Source organism: Peromyscus maniculatus, chromosome 5 (genome assembly GCF_049852395.1).
Source record: "Peromyscus maniculatus bairdii isolate BWxNUB_F1_BW_parent chromosome 5, HU_Pman_BW_mat_3.1, whole genome shotgun sequence".
Classification (NCBI taxonomy): domain Eukaryota; kingdom Metazoa; phylum Chordata; class Mammalia; order Rodentia; family Cricetidae; genus Peromyscus; species Peromyscus maniculatus.
In genome coordinates, this window is record NC_134856.1 from 10,363,464 (window position 1) to 10,375,055 (window position 11,592).

The following is an 11,592-nucleotide window of genomic DNA, read 5'->3' on the forward strand; positions in this document are numbered from 1 at the left end:
TCTGCAGTTGCCGAGGTGAGGGACAAACATTTTGGACTCTGGGTTGAGGAGGAGGAGCTCCTGGACCAGAGCTTCCTTGTGGGTTTAGTAAATGCCAAAAGCCCCCCAGACCTGCTTGTTGATTTCCGACTGTGGCTGGTACAAAGGACAATAGCATGGTTGACATGATTATTGGGGCCCTGGTGGCAGTCACTCTAGCCTTCCAGAAGGAAAGCAATCAACTCAGGGTCCTAGGATGGTGGAGAAAGCTCTTGCCCAGAGCATATGCAAGGTCCCAGCCTAGCTACAGCTGGACACTGAGGAAGGGTGGGGGGACACAGCTGTCTCTGAGCAGAGTCTTGCCTGCCTAGGGGGAAGTTTTAGCCATTTGTAAGCTTATAGTATAGAATCCACAAATGGTCAGCTTCCCCTGAATTCAGCCTAAGTTTACGTGAATGCAGGTGTAGGCCTAGGAGCCTTGTAATGATTGGTGTTTATGTGTGTGAGGGCATGTGTGCCATGGCGCACATGTGGGGGTCAGAGGGACTGGTTCTTCCATCATGTGGGTCCAGTGATCAAACTCAGGCCATCAGGCTTGGCAGCCCTTGGTTTTTGTTTGTTTGTTTTGTTTGTGTTTTGTTTTGAGACTGGGTTGCATGCAGGCCAGGCTATCCTCCATCTCCCTTCCCTTCCTCCTCTCTTCCCCCTGTCTGAAACCAGGTCTGGTTACCCTAGCCTGAATCTCACTGTGTAGCCCAAACTAGCCTGGAACTCACAGTGATCTTCAGCCTCCCTAATACTGGCATTGCAAGAATGTGCCATCATGCCAAACTTGGTTAAAAATTGTTTTTTTTTTTCTTTTTCATCTTATGTGTATGTCCGCACACCAGGTTTGTGTAGTGCCCATGGAGAGCAGATCCCCTGGGACTGGAGTTCCAGCTGTCAACCACTATGTGGGTGCTGGGAATCAAACCCAGGTCCTCTGCAAAAGCAGCTGAGTTCTTAACTGCTGAGGTTTCCTCCAGCTCCCTGGCTTAGAATCTGGTTGTGTGGCATCAAGACTCCCCTCGTTCTGAAGTCATTCACTTGGTCTGGGTACAGAGACAAGCCACATCCTCGCGGAGCTTGGAGCTAAAGTGTGAGGGAAAGGAGTGACTCGGGCTGCGCTGGCTGCAGATGCTCCTGGTTGAGAGGAGTCTGCAGGGAAGCCTGCCATCACTTGAGGCCCCTGGCTGATAGTTCTCTATGAAGACAGCAATGTTGCTTCACTCAGTACGTGGGGTGGAGATGGGAAGGCTAAGCAGAAACCCTACCCGCTAAGGTGGAGGTGTGGCCAGGTGGGCACGCAGCAGAGTTAGTTTGGACAGTTCAACACCAGCTGTCCATTAGAATCACTGGGCAGCTCCCCCAATAAAAAACAACCTCCTATGCATGAGTTTTATTTACGAAGACCAGTTAAGTCAGAATCTTCTGGAGTGGGCCTGGTGCTTTGCCAGGTTTTCCTGGATGATTCTAAAGTGCATTCTGAGCTTGAGAAAAATTTTCACACAGCAGAGAACAAGCTAAAAAAAAAAAAAAAAAAAAAAAAAAAAAAAAAAAAATACCCCAGCCAGGTATTGCAGTGCACAGCTGCAATCCCAGCACTCTGAGGCCAGCCTGGTCTGCAAAGTGAGTTCTAACATAGCCAGAGCTACACAGAGAAACCCTGTCTCCAAACAAACAAACAAACAAACAAACAAACAAAAACAACCCCAAATCCCAAGCAGTTATATTTGAAGAGAAGGAACTTAGGGTGGATTCAGGTAGCTGTTAAAAGAATGGAGGAGCGAGTTATGGGGCTACATCATGGTACTTACAGCAGTAGGGGTGAGCTATATCTGTGTGTGTGTGTGTGTGTGTGTGTGTGTGTGTGTGTGTGTGTGTGTACAGGAAAGAGAAATGGGGCTGAAAGGAAAATTAAAATATCTAAAGGATACACACATCTACTTGAGTTCATGTGACAAAGAAGTTCCAGAAAACTGGTGAGCACACCCAGGACCAGGGCATGTTCTGGAGTAGAGATGAGGTGGGAAGCAGGCTTCCAGGGTAGCAGGAAAGTGGGTTGGTTGGTTGGAGACTGGCTCTTATACAGTAGTCTAGGCTGGCCTAGAACTCACCTTGTAGGCCAGGCTAACCTCAAAAGGTAGCCCTGCCTCTGCCTCCTGAGTATTAGGCATGAGCCACCACATCCACCACCAAGGTTGTTTATTTTCACAGTGGTGGGGATTCAACCTAAGGCCTCTCGCACATGCTCAGCACACGTAAACCACTGATGATTCTCCATCTTGGGCTGGGTGGGAGGTATTGGAATTTTATTACTGACTTATGTGCCTTACACATGCATGCATTTTGTATTTGGGGATACTTCACTTATAAAACTAAGGAAATGTAAATGCTGGGCCTTAAGAAAAGTTCCACTAGGCCTGAACAAAGTCCTGAACCTCCTGTCACAGACCTTCAGAGACTGTTCCAGAACAACACAGCAGATACAGAGTCCATATAACCTGAAAACCCTAGCAGGCAGAAAGAAAAGGCAGGAGGCAGAGGGTTCAAGGCCAGTCTGGGCTACATAGCAAGATTCTATCTGAAAAGTGGAAGTTAAGAAATAAAGGTAGCACAGAATAGCAATAATATGTAGACTGTCACCACAGAGCAGATGAGTACTGACAAAAACCTGAAATTTTTTCACTTATTTGTGTGTGAGCACATGTGTTGTTGTAATTTGTGTGAGGAGGTCAGAGGACAACGTGGAATTGGTTCTCTCCTTTAACAGGTGGTTCCAAGATCAAACCTAGGTAGTTAGGCTGGGTGGCAAGCACCATTACCCACCATTCCATCTCACTGGCCCTGGGAAAAACTTTTGCTGAAAGTTACACAAACATATAAAATATGATGGCATGAGAGGACCTTAGGGAGACATGAGGAAATGCTCACCAGCAAAGCTCACCTAAGGACAAAGAATTATGGGTGTTGGGAATGTAACAAGGAAGAAGGAAGAACATGAAATGGACATGGGATAGAACAGAATCAACCCAAATTACTTGTATGGGAACATCATATTGGGAGGACTCTTGCTACCATGCATACATACATGTATACACCATTTTATGAGTCACTTACAATTCAAAAAATTTTTTGAGTTGTATGTGTTTGAGTGTTTTGTCAGCATCTATAAATGTGTATCATGTGTATGCAGTATCCCCAGATGGCAGAAGAGGGTGTCGGATCCCCTGGAACTGGAATTATAGATGATCATTAGTGGCCATGTGATTGCTGGGAATTGAAACCAGGTCTCTGGAAGAGCAGCTAATATTCTTAACTGCTGAGCCATCTCTCCAGCCTAAAATTTTAAAACTAAAAAGCCTTGGGAAATCAATAACAGCTGTGCAGAAGTAGGCAATAAAAGCCCAAAATGAGATGGAAAGAAAAAAAAACATAAAATATCAAAATAATTACTTAGAGATGCAACTCAAGAACTATCCAAGCTGGGTGGTGGTGGCACACGCCTTTAATCCCAGCACTCAGGAGGCAGAGCTAGGCAGATCTCTGTGAGTTCAAGGCCAGCCTGGTCTACAGAGTGAGTTTCAGGACAGGCACCAAAACTACACAGAGAAACCCTGTCTCAAAAAATCAAAAAAAAAAAAAAAAAAAAAAAAAAAAAAAAAAAAAAAAACGAAAAAAGAAAGAAAAGAAAACCTATCCAGAAATTAGGAGTTGATCTGTATGTCTGGAGAGAAGCTAAGAACTTACTGCTTTTCTAGAGGACTGAGTTCAGTTCCCAGCACCCACTCAGGTGACTCACAACTGCCTGTAAATCCAGCTCCATGGGATCTGACACCTTCTGGCCTCTTGGTACCCACACAAACAGGCACACACATACACAAAAGTCTTAAAAAAAAAATCATCTATGAGAGAGAGAGGTAGAGGGAAGCTGGTCATGGTGGTGTATGGCTTTAATCCCAGATCTCAGGAGGCAGAGAGGCAGGGGATTTCCGAGCTCTAGGCAAGTGTGGTCTACAGCGAGTTCTGGACAGCCAGGAATACATAGAGAAACTCTGGAGAGAGAGAGAGAGAGAGAGAGAGAGAGAGAGAGAGAGAGAGAGAGAGAGAGAGAGAGAGAGAGAGATTTCTGTCTAGGAGGCCTTGCTAATTCTCAGCCCGTGTGGCCCGCATGGTGACCGATGCTGCTTGACAAAGTTCCAGCATTTAGACATTGCAGTCCCAGGTCCCCACCATCACTTCACTTTCATTTTCATGATTCTCGCTGTGGGTTATGGGAGTTCCTTACGCCTCTTCCTTTGGGAAATTTTTGTGGCTTTGGTGAAGGATGAGAACATAAACAATACCTGTCTCTTTAAACAAAGTAATTCTTTAGAAAAAAAAAGTCCCTGCCACTCTGGGACCATATAGCATGATAACTCTGCCTACTCCCACACAAGAATCTCCATTGTGCCCCCTGATTACACCAACAATAGAGGAGTTTAAGATTTACTAACTGGGCATACCTGGTCCCAGGGCTGAAAAACACACAATCAAGAGAAACAAAGGGCCCACATTCAGAGAGCCCGAGGCCATTAAGGGGGAGAGTCCAGCTAACAAGTATAGAGTAGTGCTCACAATTAGTGCCTTACTGGATGAATGACAAGATTTGATCCGCCCCACGGGGAGCAGATTCTGTTAAGAAGTTAGACTGGCTCAATCCCCCTCTGTTATATACAGGGGCGTACATTGAAGGAATAAGAATGGTATGGTATAATGGGAAAAGAGTAAGATGTCAGGGCCTCCCCTTCTGGGAGCTTATGAGGGGAACAGGTCCGTATTATAAGACTATGACGCAAAGGAATGCAATCAGGAAATAGCTCAACACTCGCTATGCTACAGGGTCCAAACGCTACGTCATGCCCTTGAAGAATGAAAATCGCTCTTATGGGTTTGTTTCTCAGGACTTTCTGGCGCCTCCTGACCACAAGGGCTGAGCTGAGACCACGCGGGAGGAAGTGTAAGAGGGTGGCCGGCAGGCTTACCGAAACTCTGAGGACAAGAGGCATTTAGATTCTTGCTAACTTACTGCTTTCTGCCTTAAGAAAAATGCTGTAACGACGTTGGTGACCACTTTCACCTCAGAATCATTAAGTCTGCTTTCAGTAGTGTTCGTGGTTAAACTATAATGCAATTACAGAGTAGGTAAGGTGTAGCCTATTTTCAGTAAACGGACGGCCATCCTGATTCACCCTCAGGTCATGGCAGGCTCCTTCCCTCCCTGACTTCACGCCTCCTCTTTGAGCCCCTGCTGGAGCTGGGCTCGGGCACTCAACCTTTACCCTTAAAGGAGTGGTGTGGCCAGGTGTTCACGTATGTAACCCTGGCAATCAGGAGGACGATGCAGAACTGAGTTCAAAGCGAGCCGGGACTGCACAGGAAACCCTACTACCTCAAAAACCGCCACCACCAAACCCACAACAGGACACCGTGAGGGATGAAATGAAGCCGAATCTGGAGAAGTCTGGATTGTGCTCACAGCCTGACCCTCTCTGCCTCCTTTGCTGTCTTGCCACAGCAACATATGGAGGGAGGGGACAGTGCCGCTCTCTTGGCAGGGATTACTCCGGGGAGGGAAGGTGCCCCTTGGCCCTCAGTGACTTCAGGCATCAGCTCATGGGCTCCTTCCTGGTGGCCTGACAGCTGGTGTCCTGCAGGCCACCACCCAGCAGGAGTCCTTTACTTCTGCAGACCCTGTGACATTCAGAAACCACCCTGAGGTTCAGCCAGGCTCCAAAGTGCTCGGAAGTCCCTCCCTCCCATTCATCTGTGGATGCACGTACAGGTGTGCACATACATGCCGACCGAGCCCACGGAGGTCTTTGTGTGCAGTCTGGGCTGCCCTCAAACTTGCGACCTCCCTAACGTCAGCCTGCTAGCAGGTCTCACTTCTAGACCAAGTCCGGATTCCTTCGCTTGCCTGAGTAGTTCATCCCTGCAGTCGCTCTGTGGGCTTTGAAGAAAGGCATTGCTGGAGTCCTAGTTCCTATGGCTGTGATAGACACCGTGGCCTAAGTCAACTTGAAGAGGAAAGGGTTTATTGGCCTACGTATCTGAAGCCATAGTCCGCCATGGAGAGAAACCAAGGCAGAAACATGGAGGCAGAAAATGAAACAGAGGCCTCAGAAAAACACTGCTTACTGGCTCGTAGCTGATGGCTTGCTCAGCCTATACAGCCTAGGACCACCTGCCCATAGTGGGCGGGGCCTCCCGCATCAATCACTATCAAAACGCCCTGTAGACCTGCCTGCCGGCTAATCGGATGGAGGCGTTTTCTCCATTGAGCCTCCTCCTCTCGGATGAATCTAGCTTGTATCAAGTTGTCACAGGAGCCAGCCAACCCGGGTAGGGAATGCCCACATCGTGGAACAGGACCACACGGCAACAGCAGGGCTTCTGTAAGGGCAGTGTGAGAGGCAGGAGGGCTGGGACTTATCTAGGTGCCCCCTCAACAGTCAGTGGAGGTCCAAGTTCATTGTGGATGGAGCAGTGTGAGAGCCTACAGCTAGGTCGGCAGAGAATGGAGGCAGGAGAGAGAGGTGGGGCATGGTGAGGGGATGTGGCTAGGAAAAGGAGCCCCTCACCTGAGTCGGGGTGAAGACTGCCCAACTGAGAGTCCAGGATTTCAGCAGGGCTCACAAAACTTGCCACGAAAATTGCCTACATAGAGACATTCTTCTTTTTAATAGAGATAATTCAAATAAGGATGTTAAAACAGCAGTGAGTCATGCTGAAGGCCTGAGTGTCTGTGACCTTTAAACTCAAAGGTCCTTACAGGTTTATAACTAGGAAAGGATTAGCTTCTTTGAGAATCTCACAAACATGATTGTGAATTTTTTTTTTTTTTTTTTTTTTAGTCAAAACATGTCTTAACTCCCTTGTGACCTAGGATAGTAAGGATTTCTTTAATCCTTGGGATCTCTGGCTTTATCTCCTCAGCCTAGACTATCTCCAGTGCGCCCTACAAACCACCCTATGATCTCATTTTGAAATTTTCCTAGCTGAACATGGTGGCACATGCCTTTAATCCCAGTACTCCAAAGGCATAGGCAAGTAGATCTCTGAGTTCTAGGTCAGCCAGGGCTACATAGTAACACCCAGTCTAAAAGGAGGGAGGGAGGAGAGGAGAGAGGGAGAAGGAGGAGAGGAGAACCCTGGAACCCCCTTGAGAGTTGGACTTCAGGAGTCCCTAAAGCTGTACCCGCACGGATCTTGCTAACTCTGGACACATTCACACCACATTTCCAGTGTGTCCTGCCCGTTCCCTAAGAGCCTTTCTTTCCCCCTAAATTCCCATGCTTAAATCTATGTTAAAATACCTTCGGAAAATGTATTTTATCTGTATGGGTGTTTTGTATGCATGTGTGTCTGGGTACCATATGCATGCCTGGTACCTTTGGAGGCCAGAAGAAGTCATCTGATCGCCTGGTACTGGAGTTGTTATTTATTAAGCAGCACAATGTTATTCATTAAGTGGTGTTGTTTACCATTCGAGAAAAGCCATGAGGTACAACAAAACCCACTATAAGTTTATTAAGGGAAGGGAACAGAAGGGGGTGCTTAGGCCTATGGGAATGATTGTGCAGGAAGAGGGAGGAGGGGTATGTGGGACCCACTTTTTATAGGGCCCCCCTGCACATGCGCATATGGGCTTACCTAGCTATGCCATGCATGCACATAGATTGTGTGATCACACTGCGATCAAATTACGTGGTCATGAAGTGCACGGATTACGTAGGACGTAAGGCCCTGGGATGACTAAGCCTCTTGCTTGGCTACTGGACAGTGCATGTGTGGTCATGTAGCTGGGGGAGTAGTCAGGAATTCTAACAGGAGTTACAGACAGCTGTGAGCTGCTGTGTGGGTGCTGGGAATCAACCTGGGGTCCTTTGGAAGAGCAGCCAGTGCTTTTAATCACCAAACCACTTTTTTTAATGTTCTTTTTTTTTTGGTTTTTTGAGACAGGATTTCTCTATGTAGCTTTGTGCCTTTCCTGGATCTCGTGCTCTGTAGACCAGGCTGGCCTCAAACTCAGAGATCCACCTGCCTCTGCCTCCCAAGTGCTGGGATTAAAGGTGTGCACCACCAACGCCTGGAGAAACCACTTCTTAATAAATACCAAATCTGCTTCATACTGACTTGTTTTGAAAGGCTTTTTTTTTTTTTTTTTTTGTGGAAAAGTTAATGGAGGTCTTTGGAAAGATCTCAGAGCCTGGTAGTTGTGGCACATGCCTTTAATCCCAACAATTGGGATCTGCCCCTGTATCAAAAGCCCCTCAGATGCCTGCCCTGAGTAGATTTCTCCCAGAGTCCCAGGGAAGATGCTCTGAGCGGCGGGATATCTGAGGTATATCAAATGAATCTACTTACATGAAACTCTTTAGTCCATTCACTTTATTCTTCTTATACAAAATTCTATCTACACAGCTTCAATTCTGTTCTCATACTTAGCTCCTCTCCGTCCCCTCTCCTCCTGTCCTCTCCTAGTTCTAAGTTCTTTCCATCTCGTTCTCATCTTCGTCTTCGTTCATGTCTCCATCTTCTTTCCTCCTTCTTCTCTTTCCGTGATCCGTGGCCCCACACCCTACCGTCAGCCATACTCTGCCCTGCCGCTTTCTGCTTGGACAGGGTGAGTCTGCTCGGTAGCTAGGAAGCCTGTGCCATAGCTTGATGCACCTGGTATCTGAAAGCTCTTTTGTTCTTAGTTAAGATGTTAAAAGGGGAGGTCTAGAGATACCATTTGGGCTATGGAAGAAAGGGTTAAGCTTAATTTGCACAAGAAGCAAAGATTTGTACCTAACATCCACCTTGTCCTACTGGCCTAGGCGGTATCTCTGTATGGATATTTACCTTAATTCAGGAGACCGGCAAGTGGTCTGGAATGCTATTTCTGCCTGCCATTTGTCTTTGGATGTTTGAGAGGTTAACTCTGATAAAACACACTGTTAGAAGTTCTTAGAAGAAGAACCAGTTGGGAAAGCTACCATAGCACACAGAAAATCATTGCAGGACCTGGCTAATACATATCTAAAAGCTAATATCACCAAAACTCCTTGAGGGTTGGCTTTTTTTCTCTGGAAGAGCCCTGCTTTTCCCAAGTATTAGCCTTTGCTATAGTCAGCCGAATTCCTGCTCCATATTTCTGTGGCCCGCAGCACCTCTGGCTTTATAATGCCTTTTTTGTTTTGTTTTGTTTTTAGAGATAGGCTCTCATACACTCCAAGGCTATCCTCAAACTTACTATGTTACGGAAGCTGGCCTTGAACTCCTGATCCTCTTGCCTTCACCTCCCAGGTGCTGGGATTACAAGCTAAGCCATCAGGCTTAGCTTATAATGATTTTTAAAAACTCGTAAAAGTTGGATCACAGAAACTCAAACACTGCCTGGTGCTTGTGGCCTTGTGATAAATGGTTGACAGTTACAGATGAAGGGAATAGAAGAATGGTCCAGTGTTCTTGGTGGCCTTCCAAGTCCCTGTAAAGCCCCCCCCCCCCATTCCTGCTCACTCTGGTTGTGTATTTGGTAGTTTCATGGCTTCCGCTCCCCCAGGGGACCATCCAACCAGCCACAGTCACCCCTGCCTAAGGCCTGTAGCTTCATTCTGAGGCCAGGATGTTCCCCTTGTCAATCTCGGTCCACTAGCACTGTGCCGGCGCGCCCCCTACTGGGAGATCAGAGAACTGCCCAATTTCAATTTCCACATCTTCAGTGGGGCTTCGAGTCCCAGTGCAAGCAGTCTCTGGAAATTTCTTTCCCCATAGGTGTTCCTTTAGGAATCCAATCAGCCACAGTTGGCAAAATATATTATCGAATGTCCAGTATATGAACAATCCATTTACTGGGTTAGCTGACCCAAGCTATCAGAGACTATAAACTTATTGGGGGAATCTAAGTCTCTCTCCCAAGTGACAGGTGACATTTGGCCAAGATTAGGCATGTTTATGTAGGGGGGAGTCCTACAAAACTAAGGAGACTTTGAAAGGCCCCTTGGGGGTGGTGGTGCTGGCACTGATCACAGAAAGTATTTCAGAAATGGACAGGGGAGGCACTTTCAAGACAGAAGGAGCAAAGTCCGCCTTGTATTCCTCCTCGCTGTCCACCCATCCTTCCCATCCCTGTTCCTCTCTCGTTAGTTATGAGAGTCTCCAAGCCACCGTTCCTCAAAATGCCCCAGGAATGTGGTGGACATTCCCACACACCTCCTGCTTCCGATCACTTGGGGTCAGAAGTCTGCATTTTGTTGTCTTTTGTGGCCCCGCACATTCCCTGCCCAGTGGCCCTGAGACAGCCCTTTACTCCCCCCAGGGCCCACAGGAAACCTGCCTCCTCTCACAGGCCCTGCGGTCTGTTCTGCCCATCTGAGTTTACCCAAGGGTTGTCTCTAGAAGACTCCAACAGCAAAGAAAGACTGAGCAAGCAGGAGCCAGCATATTCTGAGGGCACCCTGGTTCTGGAACACAGGATTCGGGCCTTCAGGCCCCAGCCTTTGCTCTTTCTTCTTCAGTAGGGGCTCCTCTTGGCCTTCTCACACCCCACTGCTCATCCTTTCTCTAGCCCCTGGATCCAGAGGCCATTTTTTTTTTTTTCACAAAGACTAAGCTAAGGTTGCCTCGGGACTCAGAATCTTAAGCAGTTGTTGGAGGGACACAACTGGTCCTCAAGGGAGAGAAGCCCACTGTGGTAGAGGGAACTCTGGGTTCACAGAGAAGCCATGTCATGTCCACCAGCCTCCTGATTGTGAATGTGTTGTCTTATTCCCACCCCATCCAGGACAGTTGGCGTTTGTTCTGCAAGGCCAAAACTGGCCACAAGGTGGCAGCGACAGGTTAAAAATCTTCCCCGAGGTAACTCACTATTGCAACTCAGACAGGACAGACTACCTAGCAACCTGGCAGAGTCCAAGACCCTTGCCTGTGCTACAACCTGACCCTGAAAGAAAGGAATGCTGGGTAGGCAAAGTTGACCTGGAATACCAGAGTTTAACACTCCAGCTCTGAGCTAGAACTGGACAGACTCCTGTGCCAATCTTTCAGTGGCTCAGGGTGGTCTAAGAGAGCCCATAGAGCCCCCCAGTGGGACAGCAGAGCCAGGTCTACAAGCACACACTGGCACAGTTGGAGAACCAGCAGCAGCAGAGGCCAGTGGCGAGACAGTCCCTAAGAGCTTGGGAGGAAATTCCATGGACTGTGAGGTCAGCATCGGTGCCATGCTCCCTGTGTACAGAGGGGACTCAGGAGAGACCAGGGGTCAGGGGCCAGGAGCCAGGGGCCAGCTGGAGCTGGGGGCAAAGGAGAGGAAGTAGGTGGGGTGATCAGGAAGTAGGTGATCAGGATGCTGGAAACCCAGAGGACCCAGGGCCCCATGAAGCAGCTTAGCTGTAGACTAAGTTTCCGGTAGAGAGGCAGCTGAGGCAGGGGAAGGGGATGGTTGACGATTTTCCAGAGCCAGACAGGCTGTGAGGAGAGGACTCAGAAGTGAAGGAGAAGGGACAGGGGCTTCCGGAGGACAAACACACGCAGAAGGTCCGGATCTGT